This window comes from Lynx canadensis, chromosome A2, assembly GCF_007474595.2.
Source record: "Lynx canadensis isolate LIC74 chromosome A2, mLynCan4.pri.v2, whole genome shotgun sequence".
Classification (NCBI taxonomy): Eukaryota; Metazoa; Chordata; class Mammalia; order Carnivora; family Felidae; genus Lynx; species Lynx canadensis.
Window position 1 is genome coordinate 142,675,204 of NC_044304.2, and position 16,857 is coordinate 142,692,060.

The 16,857-nt window shown below is 33.8% G+C and overlaps 1 non-coding gene across 1 annotated transcript; it reads left to right on the forward strand.

Moving 5' to 3' along the window:
• Positions 1–8,901: 8,901 nt before the first annotated feature.
• On the forward strand, positions 8,902–9,009 carry LOC115509448. The gene has a single exon (XR_003967352.1). It is a non-coding gene; the product is annotated as a U6 spliceosomal RNA (small nuclear RNA).
• The last annotated feature ends 7,848 nt before the right edge of the window (positions 9,010–16,857 follow it).

Genomic DNA, 16,857 nt, shown 5'->3' on the forward strand with positions numbered 1-16,857 from the left:
ACTTATTATTTCAAATCACATAAAAATTGCTACAGTAGGTGGTGGCAAATCTTAGTCCATAAATATAGATTTACAAAATATCTTGACTCTTAGCTCCTCTCCCATCCAAGTGGAAGGAAATCCCATTTTCTGCTGTTTAGTGTTCTCTATGATTATGGGGATCATGTGGTCCGAGAAAATAGTGAAGGCAAGTAATACAGTATTTTTCAAGCTTTTTGGACAAATGTAAAATAAAATATTTATGAAAAAATATTTATTTAACTAGAATTGTTAAAGTCTGTTAATTTATTTTAACTTTTTCTAGTTTAATGAAAAATTCTGCTTACAACCCACATATGCAATGCATAGGACCTGTTAAATGTTCGTGACCCACAATTTGAAAATCGATGCTCAGACAGAGTCAGATTCCCCCCAGTGATCTCGCCAACATCTTAACCCACAGTGATCCCTTGACATCTTAGAGCAGTAGGCTTCCTTTACTTTCGTTGGGTGAAAGAATATTGACCAAAGCAAGAATCCCCTGTGCTTAAGGTTTGTTCACCCAAGATATATCATGTAACTAACATACCTGATTTCCTACTGCCTAATTTCTTAGAAAGCTAATCAAATAATATTTTATGTCATTTCCTCACCAGACTGGGGAAGTGATTTTCCTTAGCCTCCACCTCTCACACTCAACCATTCTTCACCATATGTTTATGCAGCCTACAGGTTCAAAAACACCTTCTTTTAGGGGGTGTTTTGGTGTCTTTTACAAAACATTTGAAACATATGAGTTTCACATGTGCAAATGATTGGATTGCAAGAAAATATGTGAACTATTTTGAAGATATCAATCAGAATTTGAGCAATTCAGTCATGAGAATTTTCTAGGACTAGGACTAATCTCCACTTTCATTATGAGCTTGGTGAACTCTGTAATAATCCAATCTAGCAATTTGGATGAGTCTAACATTTTGAGTAGCTGAAAGCCATATATATATGTGTGTGTGTGTATATATATATATATATACACACACACATATATATATATAGTTCCATTTATTCATATAATGAATAATGATTAAATAACAGCTAAAAACACTCATAATTTATAGAATCAACCATAATTCACATGAAATCTTATTACCATCCCTGTAACTTTGAGCCAGTTACTTAGACATACTGTTGCATGATTTTGTATATATAAGTTGGGAAAATACACCTATGCCAAGGGGGTAATAATTTAGAAGATTAAATAATATATATAAGATTCCTGCTGCAGTATTTGTGAACCAAATGAATGATAACCTCCTCCTCCTCCTGCTCATCACCATAGTTATCATTACCCTCATCATAATCATAAACATTACTATCCATTTATATAATCAACATACATTTATTTTCTTCTAACACATATCAAGAATGGTACTGGGTTAATAATATTAGTGGTTAAGATGTGAATGAAATTATACCTAAAAGCCAAATCCACAATCACAAGTCAAAATATCGGTCTGTCTAGGAAAGATAAACTACATTGGAATGCCTGATTAACACCTTAAGCCTAAAATCAATTATTTAAAGAATTTACTGTCAGGATCGAACTTCTCTGAAGATCAGGCCAGAAGCCTGGATCACCATTTTCCAAATTGTGTTTAAAGGACCTATAGTCACAAAAGATGTACCTGGGGAAACAGCAGGATACCATGATAAAACAAATTGGGAAACACTGCATTATATCTCCTTTGGAAATTCATAATGCTTAGTAGTATATAACATCTCTAAGAAAATTTTCAGTGAAAAATGATTTAACAGCATTATAAGAACTATTTGACCTTGGAAATCTTTATGTTACCACTTTTGACATCCTTTGGAGCCAATGTTATGTAAAGAGACCTAATCGTTACCCAGTAAGTGATTAGTAAAATAAATTAGACAAATCTGTGTAAGAACTATACAAATTTTAAAACATTAAGTCACTAAAGAAGTTTTACAAAGTCATATCAGTGGGCATGTTTGTGTATGTGTATGTATATACATACATCAAACTTGTAAATCAGTTATTTTTGGAAAGTGGGATGACTGGTGATTTTATTTTTAAAATGCTTTTTTCAGGAATTCTGATTTTCAATATTGAGTAAACATTTCTTAAATAATCAGGAAAATTAACAAATATGAACTTACTATAATTTATCTGATTACCAATTAAAGTCTAATCTTAGTAATTATACATGTGTTATAAGTGTTCTTAGATAACACATAGATACACTTAGATAACACATGTGTTATAAGTGTTCTTAGATACCACATGTGTTATCTAACACATAGATACACTTAGATAACACATGTGTTATAAGTGTTCTTAGATAACACATAGATACACTTAGATACACTAAGATACACTTAGATAGTATAAGTGTTCTTAGATAACACAATATGAATTTTATGAGTGAGTAACAATCACCTAAATATTTAGTATTTGCATAATTAAAAATTGATGACTTCCAAGGTCTATAACTCATATAAAGACATCAGTAATTTTCTAGGGATTTCCCACATTCTGGACACTATACAATTTGAAGCCAACTTAAAGTATTGATCCATGGGTATCAGGTAGTTGCTAATTAACTGTAACACTGGCTTAATAACATGCAGTAAAGTTGAAAACTTAAATATGACACAACCATGAGGTACACATATGACAATAAAATGAACACATTGACTATATGATTACTAAAATTTAAGCACATTTGAGTTCCTTGTATGCCAGAAAAAACAAACAGGAAATCATTCACGTTTATATTAACTAAGATTTAACTCATTAAAAACCCATTTGATTCAATTTTATTTTAATTAGCCTTGTGGTATTATTTATCTTTAGTAGAGATTAAATAGCACTGGTTATTTTTCCCTGGAAAAGAAAATTTACATCAACTTTGTGGTACTTAAACATAAAAATAATAAAACATTAACTGTAATAAAAAAGATTTAAATGTAATCTATCTTTTTATATAGCTCAGTAAATCAAATGAGATGGACCGTGTTGCCAGCAATTGATAGAAATTCACTCTCTACTCATAATCAACAATATTTATGGAGTGCCCAGAATTTTGCATTTTCCAGAAGTGAATAGGACAATAGCAATGTTTATATTTATTTTCTTGTAATTCTTTCACATTTTCTTTCTTTAAGGCATATAATCATTCTAGGAAGGATATGAGATTTTAGACAGCTGTTCAGATCATACACACACACACACACACACACATACACACACACACACACAAACACACACACAAAATACCTAGAAGCAAAATTCAGTTCTTTAACACAGGCATAAAAATATGTCTTAAGAATTAAGATACTCAAGAATTTTGCACTGATATTCTTAATCAGTGGGTGCTTTTTACCTCAGTAGTCTGTTAGCTCTTTTCATCACTGCCTTGAAACTGAAGGAAAATCAAAGGAAAAAATGGCACTCTGTTCCTCTGATAATTCTTAGAATTGCCATTATTAGAGAAAGATATTTGAGAAAGATGTCTTCCACTACTCTTCTTTTCTCCAGTACATAAGGTTAAGTGAGTCACTGTGTGTGTGTGTGTGTGTGTGTGTGTGTGTGTACATGTGTCACCATGTGGGAAGGAAGTCAGGATGCATCATTCCTGCAACACAAGAATCAGAATCAGTCTTCTTTGTGAGGGACTTGAACTTTGGACTAAAGTGTAAGTCAACATTGAACAAAAATAATTGAAATCCAAGAAGTGAAGTAATTTTGCAAGACCACTTCCCTGCTCTAAATGAGTTTAAGTTCCACTGCCAAAAGAAATTTACTCCAGGGCATTTGTAGTAATATACAGGTGAAGAGATGTCAGTTACTCTTAAGAAATCACAAACTTTCACAAGATTAGAGCCAGAGAAAAATTTTAATTTATAGGAAGAATAAAAAGATGGGCTCTGAAAAGGAACAAGCTGATGAGATTTGCTGCTAATTAAGGGTAAGATTTAATTATTTTTTCACTGTGGTAAGAACAGTTAACATGAAATTTACCATCTTAACAAAATTTAAAGTGCACAGTAACGTATTGATAACTATACACACAGTGTTATAGCACAGATCTTTAAGACATATTCATCTTGTATAACTGAAACTAAGATTTTAAAATGAACTAGTGGGGCGCCTGGGTGGTTCAGTCTGTTGAGCATCCTACTCTTGATTTTGGCTCAGGTCATGATCCCAGGGTCGTGGGATAGACCCTTGCATTGGGCTCTGTGCTGAGATGGATCTCTCTCTCTCTCTCTCTCTCTCTCTCTCTCTCTTTCTCTCTGCCCCTCTCCTGTACTCTCTCTCTCTCAAATTAATTAATTAATTAAATGAATTAGTAAAATGATAAGTTGTGAGCACTTTGAAAGCAGTACAATTCATGAAGAACAAGGAACATATTCACAAGGAACAAGTAACTTCAGAAGAGGCTTATTACATCTTTTTGCCAGGGTTTGTAGACTAATACATCAAAGAGCTATAGTAAGAACAGTTTAGATTTCGTATGATCAAATTTCATATGATTTTTTACATAAGGGAGAAGATTTAGTGAATAACCCTTTCAGAGAGGTAGATTAACAGACTGATTTACTTAGAAAAGAGGCATCTTTGGGCATTATGTATGGGCTCAGTCTCAGCTCTTTCTTGATTCATTATCAAGCAGACATTTATCACATGACTGCTATATGCCAACCAATATGCTAAACACTTTTAAAAAAAGGTGTCTACCATCAAGTGTGAGAGACTTGGCCATAATCAGGAAATTACAGTGTTGGAGGTGTCTACAGATGAAAGTGGGGAGTATTCAAAAACCAGTCTACAGAAAATCAGCTCCTGAACTGAGTCATTGAGTAAAAGCAAAGTTAAGATTACTTCGAAACTAAGAAGAGTGCTAAAGGGAGAGCAGTTATCAAGTACAGATGAAATAGCACGAGAGGATTTACAGGTCACTCAGAAAATTACAAGGAAAGTTGAAAGCAACGGAGAACATGGTAAAGATATGAGCCTAATATTGTAATAACGATTGAGAAGAAAACATGAAACCTAAGCCAAGCTGAGAAGTTCACATTTCATCTTAAAAGCCATAAGAAAATATTTAAAAGATGATAAAGAAGGGGCATAAAGATGGGAAGTAGGAGAAGAGTAAAGAATGTGTTGCAGTCAGGCATTCAGGTAGGAATTAAAGTCATAGCTTTGAGGATAAAGGAAAGGAGACATCTTGTTAAAAGAGTAGTTGGTGGGGCGCCTGGGTGGCGCAGTCGGTTAAGCGTCCGACTTCAGCCAGGTCACGATCTCGCGGTCCGTGAGTTCGAGCCCCACGTCGGGCTCTGGGCTGATGGCTCAGAGCCTGGAGCCTGTTTCTGATTCTGTGTCTCCCTCTCTCTCTGCCCCTCCCCCGTTCATGCTCTGTCTCTCTCTGTCCCAAAAATAAATAAACGTTGAAAAAAAAAAAAAAAAAAGAGTAGTTGGTGATTTCTTCAGTAGCTATTGAGCATGTACCATGTGTACTGGGCTAGGCACTAGGACTTCAGTATATCACTGAGTGTTACTGATTCAATTTCTGCCAGGTAATGAGTGCTTGTCAGGTGCCAGGCACTGTGCTGAGGGCACATTCACATGTTATCAAATTCTATTTTAGTTCTCATGCCACCCAGTGAGGCACATAGTATAACCCTCAGACACTGAGATGAGGAAAAAGAGGCTCGTAGTTGTAAGGGATTTGTCCGAGATCACCAATGATGTAGACATGAGGCAAATCTGGCTCCAAAGATCCTATCTATTTTTTTAATCATTGAGGAAAGTTTGAGAGATGCTAATGCACTGATTTTACGAATCAGGTTTTCAGTCAGTGAAAGGAAATTGGACATTCCATTTAGTTAAATGCACAGATAACAAATTGGTTTAAAAGGTGATTGAGAAGCATAGAGGACAGAAAATGAATGGGAGCAGTCCAGAGGTTAGCCAGAATTGCAAGAAACTATTACCACTCCTAGAACTGAGGTCCTCTAAAGAGAAGAGGGACTCTTGCCCTTTGGAAGCTGGAGCTGCAGAGCAGTCACAGCCATTTTAAAGACTAAGGAAGAGGTCTTTCTCCCCTGGTTTCTCCCTGTCTTCTAACTTTCCTACAGTCCTCGTCCCACCAATGTCTTCCAAGGGCTGAACCAAGCCAAAGCAGACACAAGCCAGTAAGACAAGCAGAGAAAAGGAGTATACAGGATCCTCCACCCTCCCAAGAGAGAAACTTGTGTGTTTCTTCATGCAGCTTGACCTTTATCCATAGGTGTCTGAAAATGTACTAATTTTCCTAAAATGTGAAAAATAGATTGAGATTTATGTTTTATGTATATCACATTCCATTTGCAGCATGGGTAAAGGAATTGGAGATAGCAAGACTGAAACCAGAGAAGCCAGCCAGAAGACTTCTGCGTTAGTTCTGAAAAGACAGAGGATTTGCATGCTGTGGGACACCATTAATCCAGAAAGGGAACAAGGGAGCAGGAGCAGATTAGGCTGAGGAGAGAAGGTCACTGATTTGGAAAATACTAAATTTAAGGTGTTCCAAAGGAGAACTGTGGAGTAGGGAGTCTGTAGCTTAAGTGTCGTCAGAGGGAACATTTATTCTTGAAAGCCATTGGTTAATATAGCTAGTATTTGAAGCCATGGGTGTGGTTGAGACACTTTAGAGGGAAAAGAGAAATATAATGTCAAGATGTCCCCAGAATTATATCATCAATTCTAACTAGCGTAAGAAAAATCAAGTAATAAACCTCTTTGTAACATTTTGTAGAAATACAGCTTATACGGATCAATGGGCACAGAGCAATGGAGGTGAGCTAAGTGGTCTGTGAAGGGTCCTCTTTTGTCCATTTAGTGCCACTAATGTGCAGTGAGCCAAGTGAAAGCAAGAAACCCGAAGAAACTAGATAAACCTCTGCCTTTTAAACAGATATAGGGTAGCTATCAGATGTGAAGAGGCTGTGAAATATCTATTCTAAAAAATAAATTCCCCTCTGAAATTTCAGATTTTAATATTATTCAACAGATTTGTATTTCTTTATATAAAGTAAATAATATCTGTACTTTGTCCTGTAGATAATGAACATGTTGTGTAGAGGTGTTTTAATTCATATCTTGATAGAATCAGTTGATACAAACCAAGAATTTATCTATCAAAGAGATTATGCATATAAACATGTGTTAATATATGTGCATACAAATATACACCATTAAAGAAGTTTGCCTAGAAGAATAATAGGTACTGATTTGAAATGCCCCACAATAATCTGAAGCAGATATATGCAATAAGTTATAAAGAGAACATTTCTGTTCAAAACACTTTAAATATCTCATACAAGCAATACCTGAAAATTACTAAAAAATATATAGAAAGCTGTATATTTACAATCACAATAGTAAAAAACAGAAATTTATCTGATTACTTGATGAATCACAGAACATTTTAAAAATAACTGGGAAATCATCGGCCAAAGAAAACACCCTTTTCCATCAGAACAATTTTGAAATACACTAATATGCAAGTTATTTATACACACTCACCCATACATATATTTTAAGAACTACTCAATATCTTAAAAGCAATCACAAAATCAGTCTTTAGCTTAATCCTCATCTGCATTTTAATGATTTCAAAATATAGCCACATTATAGGGCTTGAGGTTGCATATTGCTACATTACTAGTTTCATAGCATTGTGACTTTCCATCTTGGTAGCAATAAATTCTAGTAAACAGAGCCATTAACAGCATTTTTATAGGGTCAAATGGAGCTATGGTACTAGAAGTGTGGTGCTAAGTAAAATTTGAAGGCTACTATGTTACACTCAACTATTTATTAAGGCATTAAAATCAGGTCTTCTCAGGGATGTTTGAATGTTTTTCATGATCTTTTCCTCCCCTTGACAGCTCTAGCTTTTATGTGGCAATTTGGGGGGGGGGGGTTGGGGGGATGAGTAAGATTTCACAAAGTTTGAAGTTCTTATGAAAATACGAGCTTTGTAAAAGAATATGGCACTCTAAATAAAAGTAATTAAAACTGATGAGTAAAAATACTCATCATTATATTTAGAAATAGCTGTGTTACATTAATAATTTGAATAAAGGCAGTAATAATTTTGAGTTATGCATAGCGTATGGGGCATCTTCAGTTAATACAATGCAACAAAACTGGGATTCCTTACTTCTCCAAGAATGTATTAAAGATTAGTTTTGTCTTAAAATGAAATACCAGTATGATACTACACTATAAAACCATCCTTTAGTTAAGAAAATATTCTTTATTCACCTATGCATCTTTTTAGGTTGCAAAAGCATAGAAAGTTCTATTACACACATGTCATTCTATAAGAACATAAAAATGAAAAAGTTATATAAATTGAAATTTTCTTTTTTTTTAATTTTTTTAATGTTTATTTATTTCTGAGGCAGAGAGAGACAGAGCATGAGTGCGGAAGGGTTACAGAGAGAGGGAGACACAGAATCAGAAGCAGGCTCCAGGCTCTGAGCTGGCAGCACAAAGCCTGACACGGGGCTCGAACTCACAAACCATGAGATCATGACCTGAGCCAAAGTCGGATGCTTAACCGACTGAGCCACCCAGGCGCCCCTAAATTTAAATTTTCTATTTTGACTTTTACTTTGAGTCATAAAAATAACATTCTCTGAAATAATAGATTACATAATTATATCCTAAATATCTAATATCAATTAGGTTTTAACATAATTCCGATGTATACTAGTATTGAAAACAAATCTGGTTCTGTATCACTAGTGATATGGAAGATTATTTTAGTTGTTCATAGGGAAACATGTTTTATATAAGCAACATGTTTTTATTTTAATGAAAATTAGAAAAAAAAGAGTCAAGTGCTCGCTTAGGCAGCACATATACTAAAAAATTGGAACAATACAGAGAAGATTAGCATGGCCCTGGGCAAGGATGACACACAAATTCATGAAGTGTTCCACATATTTAAAAAAAAAAAGAGAAAGAGACATTTTATACACATGACTCGTAAGTTTTGGAAACTGAGTTGACTTACAGTGATATTCATTAAATGGTGGCAAAACTGGCACAGATATGATAAAAATCTTGCAAGTAATATGTGAACAACTGATATTGGAGAAGCAGGCATGTAGTCCATTCCCTCTGCATTATTATAAAAGAAACTAAGGCCCAGAGAGATGAAACGATTCACACAATTTGACAATACTCTTAAGTACAAGAGCAAGTCTGAATACTTGCCTCCTCATACCTGCTATGCTAGGATAAACCACCTCCGCCTACCACCCCCTTGACAGTTGCATTAATTGGAATAGAATTGAGTGTACAAATTGTAAGTGCACTCATATAATTATTTTAAGAAAATTTTAGATAACCCTTGAAGCAATCAACTCAAAATGAAACTGCCCATCGGTACAAAGATGCATACCGTAACACTTTCTAGAAACAAAGGGAATGATACATTGTCTTAAATCACCTAGGTAGTTTTTATTACGAGAGAGGATATTCATTATTCATTTTTTACTCAATTTTGACAAAATTGTTCTTGTATTAATTTTCTTACTAAATTAAAGTGTTAAATAAACATTTACTTAAAATCTGACTTACCATCTTTTCACTTTTGTTTTGATACCTTTGAAATGCCATTCCATACATAAATATTTCAAATAATGGTCGACTTGAATATAATTTACATACACTTATTCTTTAAATGTATCACTTAAGCAGAGTGATTTTGGTTGTGCTTACATTATCGATAGGTATTCTCTTAAAACGAATGCAAGACTAAAAATTCAATAGCTGGCTGATAACATTTGTCCTGCATTTTCTATAAAGCTTTTCCCCGTGGATCCTAGAGAAATTCTTTATGAGATAATTCAAAAGTATTTTGTACTTTGTATTCTCTTCTGGAGGATTTATAATGAGCTATGCTTTCGTTAAGATTCTCTCAGGATTTTCAAGCCTTTTACGTAACCATAAGTTTTGATAATTCATTCCCATATAGTAGAAATCAGTGGATTTTAATATAAATAAAATGTTCTCTTTTTAAAACTCCATTAAACTAGAAACTGTTAGTGGGTGTTCTTTTATGTGTCTGTCTATGAAGTCTTCTCCAAGATCTGTTCCTTAAGTCTGTTGCCTTATTGTCAGGGGAAAATACTCTTGTTTGAATAAGTTATATTTATATAAAGAAAATCTACAACCTATTTGACAATTGCCTATATACTCAAAATCCAACTATATAAATTTTTATTGTGAAAGTCCTACTCTTTCTCCCCCTCCCTCAGTATTTATAACCATTTTATGTAGGGCCCATGCATAGCAGTGGAAAAAAAAGAGAAATGGGATAAAAACTTCCATCTTACTATTTGATTACTGATCAACATAGCATTTAACTAAACTTTTCACAATGAAAATGAAGGATTTCAATATAACATTTTCATGTAAGGCTATCATCAGCCTCTTTCAGGAGGCCAATTAAAATTTTATTATAGCTAATTAAAACCATAGGATACTACCACATATCTTTCAGAACGGTTTTTCAGTATCTTGTGAAGTGAAACTTACATTTACCCAATGACCCACAAATTCCATTTGTATGTGTTTACTGAAGCAAAAAGAAAATTTCCTCTACACAAAAACATTGTGTGAATGGTTACAGCATATAACCTCAATTTAGGAATGGATAAATATTTGTATAAACACCCAGTGATGGGAGTACTACTCAGCAATAACAAAGGATGCACTAATATCATACCATTAATGTGGATGGATATCACATATTAATTGGGTGAAAGAAATCAGCCTCAAATGCTAGGTTTTAGTAAGTTTAATAATTCTCACAACATAGGTTTATTAGAGAATGAAAATCACCTCACAGATGTGAAGGTGCCTAAAATGAAAGAAGTACTCAATGAATTGGAGTTCCTAAAATAATATTAGGGTAATGAAAGCTCTACCATTGTCTGGATCCATTAAATACAAAGAACTCCAATGTTTCAACAAAAATGATGGCAACCAATAATTAGTGTTTGGGTGGAATCGCCTACAATTTTTTCAGTAGTACTAACTACATGAACCAACCCTAAATAGAACTAGCAAAGAAAGTTAGGAGTGGCAGTGTATCTTAGGCTTAGACTAAAACTAACTTAAAAGGATTTGATTTTTTTATTGCAGAAAACAGTCTTCCTTTGTGTTCCCACAAAATCTGGCACACAATGTTCCAGAATATTTCACATCGTGTTCAGAAAGAAGTATCTTCTATTCTTACCTGCTACGTGGAAATTTGCACAATTTACTAAGTGATTTGTCATTAAATAAATGAATTGGACATTAACTTAAATTTTTAAGTGCATTGCATGTTGGCCTTTAAATCTTCGTATTTATGTCAGTGTCTGCATTTGTGAAGCCATCCATTCCACCCCACCATGCTTAGAGAGAAACTTAAAGCTGCCTTTGAGTCTATTGTTCTGAACTTGCTACAACAAAACATTTTTGTTACTGTCCTGAAGCAGGAGTGTGCATTTCACCACACACCATGTGATCTTCCACTGGATGAAATACCTGTGATTCTTACACTGAATTTAATATTGAGCAAGTAAAATGTATTACAGCTGTAATATCAAGTGAGATAATGTAGCCAAGGTAACATCTTGATTTCTCTAGATATTTTAAAGTTATCTTAAATCTCACAGTGATATAATTTTACCACTCTAAGTCTTTTCATTGTTGTTCTAAACCAAAGTGTTGCCATACATCTAATAAATGTATTTGGCAGTTTCATGGGACACAGGTTCAATGTATAAAATCTATTGTATTTCTGTATTCTAACAACAGTTTAGAAACTGAAATTTTTTAAAAACCAGTACCATATAAATAACATTAAAATGAAAATTTTAAAAAGAATAACTTTAACGAAATTTGTACCAGACTTGTTCAATAAAATACACAAAATACTTCTGAGAGAAAATTTTAAAGGTATAACTAAATGGAGATATATTAAAAAAAAAAAAAAACATAGATCAAAGACTCAGTATTGTTAAGGTAATAGTTCTTCCCAGAGTTAACTATGGATTCAACAAATCCTAATTAAAATCACTTTTTTTTTGTAGACATACACAAACTAATTAAGACTTTAAATACAAAGGATCTAAAATAGGCCAGATAATTGTGAAAAACAACAAAGTTAAAAAATTTACAGTATATGATTTTAAGAGTTACTACAAAGCTACTGTAACTGAGACAATGTGTTTGATGTAAAGAAAACATATAGATCAATGGAACAGAAGAAAGGATCCATAAATAGACCATATATAGAGAGAGAGATTAGATATAGATACAGACATAAATATAGATATAACACACACACACACACACACACACACACAAAACCAATTAATTTTCAACAAAGGTGCTAAGGCAAATAAATAGGGAAAGAATTGCCTTTTCGAAAAACAGTGTTGAATTAACTGGATAACCATATGCAAAAATATAAATACTAATCCTTATCACATGGTGTTAAAAATTTAACTCCAAATAGATTAAAGATCTAAAAAAAAAAAGAAAGAAAAGAAACAAGGAAAACAACACAACTTCTTGAACAGGATATTGGAACAAATATAATTGGCTTTGGGTGAGCAAATATTTCTTAAGTAGAATACAAAAAAAGTAAATTAGACTTCATTAAAATTTAAAACTGGTGTTCTCCAAAGACATCTTAAGAAAAAGAAATAGCAAACTACATAGTAGGAGAAAGTATTTGCAAATTATATATCTAGTAAAGGACTTACATCCAAAATATATAAATAACCCTTACCTTACAACTCAATAATAATAATTCAAGGACTCTAATACAAAATGTTGCTTTAAAGAGACTCTTTGGTAAAGAGTCATCAAAGAATATATAGAAATGGCAAATAAACACAAAAAGATATTCAGTGTCCTTAGTTATCAGGGAAACACAAATTTGAAACAAATATACACACTAGAAAAGCTAAAATTTAGAAACACTAACAAAATCAAGTGTTGAAAAGGATATGGTGCAATCAAAGCTCTCAAACATTGCTAGTTAGAATACAAATGGTATAATATGGTCAATTAATCTTCGACAAAGCAGAAAGAATATCCAATAGAAAAAAGACTCTTCAACAAATGGTGTTGGGAAAACAGAATGGCGACGTGCAGAAGAAGGAAACTGGACCGCTTTCTTTCACCATACACAAAAATAAATTCAAAGTGGATTAAAGACCTCAATGTGAGACAGGAAACCATCAAAATCCTAGAGAACATAGGCAGAGACCTCTCTGATGTCAGCCACAGCAGCTTCTTACTAGACACATCGCCAACAGCAAGGGAAACAAAAGCAAACATAAACTATTGGGACTTCATCAAGATAAAAAGCATCTGCACAGCAAAGGAAACAATCAACAAAAAAGGCAGTCTACATAATGGGAGAAGATATTCGCAAATGACATACCTGATAAAGGGTTGGTATTCAAAATCTATAAAGAACTTATCAAACTCAACACACCAAAAAACAAATAAACCAGTTAAGAAATGGGAAGAAGATATGAATAGAGACTTTTCCAAAGAAGACATACAGATGGCCAACAGACACATGAAAAAATACTCAACATCACTCATCATCAGGGAAATACAAATCGAAACCATGATGAGATACCCTCATACCTGTCAGAATGGCTAAAATTAATATAAGAACCAACAAGTGTTGACAAGGATGCAAAGAAAGGGGAACCCTCTTGCACTGTTGGTGGGAATGCAAATTGGTACAGCTACTATGGAGAACAGTATGGAGGTTCCTCAAGAAACTAAAAATAGAACAACCCAGAATCCAGTGCTTGCACTATTAGGTATTTACCCAAAGGGTACAAAAATACAGATTTGAAGGGGTAGATACACCCCAATGTTTATATCAGCATTATTAACAATGGCCAAACTATGGAGAAAGCCCAAATATCCATAGACTGATGAATGGATGAAGAAGATGTGGTATATGATGGAATATAACTCAGCCATCAAAAAGAATGAAATCTTGCCACTTGCAATGATGTGGATAGAGCTAGACTATGTAATGCTAAGTGAAATAAGTCAATCAGAGAAAGACAATACCATATGATTTCACTCATATGTGGAATTTAAGAAAAAAAACAGATAAACATAATGGGAAGGGAGGGAAAAAAGAGAAGAGAGGAAGCAAACCACAAGAGACTTAACGATAGAGAACAAACCATGGGTTGATGGAGTGGGAAATGGGTGGGAGATGGACTAGATTGGTGACGGGTACTACGAAGGGCACTTGTGATGAGAAGCAAGTGTTGTAAGTGATGAATCACTGAATTCTACTCCTGAAACCAATATTGCACTGTAGGTTAACTAAAATTTAAATTTAAAAAGTAGTAATAAATTAAACAATGTTTTTAAAAGAATACAAATTGTGTAGTCACTTTGGAAAATATTTTCAAAATTTCTTATAATGTTAAAACATTTACTTACCATATGTTCCAGAAATTCCACTGTTAGGTTTTCAACTGAGAGGGAAAATATATTTTCACACAAAGATGTGTGCATGAATGTGGGAACATTACTCTAAATAGCCAAAGACTAGGAAAAACTCAATTGCCCATGATCTGACATATGTATAATCAAGTTATGATATATCTGAACACTAGAACATTATTCAGCAATAAAAACTATTAATAGATGTGACAATATGGATGAATTTCAAAAGTATTCTAAGTGAAAGGGACCAGATGCAAAGACTAAACTATATGATTCCATTTGTATGAACTTCTAAAAAAAGGCAAAACTATAGGATATAGAGCATATTAGTGTTTGCTAAGGTGGATGGCTGGAGGAGGCATGATTGCAAAGTGCTGAGAGCATTTTTGGGAGTGATGGAAATGTTCTGTGCCCTGATTGTGATAATGATTACACAACGGTACTATTTTGGCAAAATTATATGGCTAAAATTGATAGATTTTAGTTTTGTAAATTATTTCAAAAAAAACTCAGAAAAAGAAAACAAAAAAATATCAAAGACCCAAAATTGCTTTTGTCTTCATGGGCTATATCTATTGATATTTAGAGCATTGTAAATTAATACTGTAAAAATATTTAAAATATGTATTAATTTATTTAAAAACAAAATTCTGTAAACTTAAATATATCCTATTAATTAAAAATATGTTATATACTATTATTATGAAAATAGGCTAAAACATATTTTACTACCTTTCAAAAACATGTAAATCCATTGCATATTTTATGACAAAAACTGCATTTTTAAAGCAAAATAAACTCCCTGAGAAGACTAGTATTGTGTTTTATTTTTTTTAAATCTGTTCAATGTCTGGCTTAATAGGAGACAGCTGGATTCTCGTATCCACTTCTGTATTTAATTTGTTATTAAAATCTAGCTTCACATACATATATGTTTTGAATGGGGGTATATCTCATAGCCTTTTCAAGTGGTAGTGTCTTTTTTTTTTAATTTTTTTTCAACGTTTATTTATTTTTGGGACAGAGAGAGACAGAGCATGAACGGGGGAGGGGCAGAGAGAGAGGGAGACACAGAATCGGAAACAGGCTCCAGGCTCTGAGCCATCAGCCCAGAGCCTGACGCGGGGCTCGAACTCACGGACCGCGAGATCGTGACCTGGCTGAAGTCGGACGCTTAACCGACTGCGCCACCCAGGCGCCCCAAGTGGTAGTGTCTTTAAAGTGGGTTGCAGTGTGGAATATGGAACCCTATAAATCCTTCTTCTACTGTTGATTGCATTTTAAAAGGATCTGTAACCCATGCATTCAGTACCAAACATTGGCTAAGATTTGAAGCAATAAGATCTAATAAGCATTGCTGCTGGGAGAAAAAAAAAAGTGATTCACACACAAGGGAAACAATTTGACATTATCTTTCAAAACTGAACAGATATAGATCTTTTTTTTTTTTTTTTTTAATTTTTTTTTTTCAACGTTTATTTATTTTTGGGACAGAGAGAGACAGAGCATGAACGGGGGAGGGGCAGAGAGAGAGGGAGACGCAGAATCGGAAACAGGCTCCAGGCTCTGAGCCATCAGCCCAGAGCCTGACGCGGGGCTCGAACTCACGGACCGCGAGATCGTGACCTGGCTGAAGTCGGACGCTTAACCGACTGCGCCACCCAGGCGCCCCCAGATATAGATCTTTTTAAAATGTCCACACCTATGCCCAAGCAGGTATGAAAATATTCATAGGAGTATTGTTTGAAATACCAAGAAATTGGAAACCTTCTAAATGTCCATCAGAAAATAATGTATAAATAAATTATAGCATAATCACACAGTAGAATATAATTATATAGCACTGACCAAGATCAAGAAAAAGCTACATTAGATAACATGTACGAATTTTAGAAAAGTACTGTTGCCTGAATAAAAATAAATTGCTTAAGAACATACATTGTATAAACCAGGTTTAAAAACAGGTAAAACTGGATAAAATATTGTTTAAGGATATATGCATATTTGACAACTGATAATTACAGCAAGTAAATGATAAGGAAACAATGAAAAAACAGGAGTACTCCTGAGGGACGGCGTGAACTAAAGGTAATGTTTTATTTCTAAAACTGATGTTTGTTTTATTATTAATTATTATTAGGATTCATAACATATACATTCTGCATATTTTGTATGTTATCTATGTACATGGTATAGGAGTCTTTTAACAGGATTTCCAAAGACTTTTGAGTAGAAGACTTTCCATCTTCTTCAGAGTCTGTTGAGATTACATATGGTCCCACTTGTATAAAGGGGGGGAA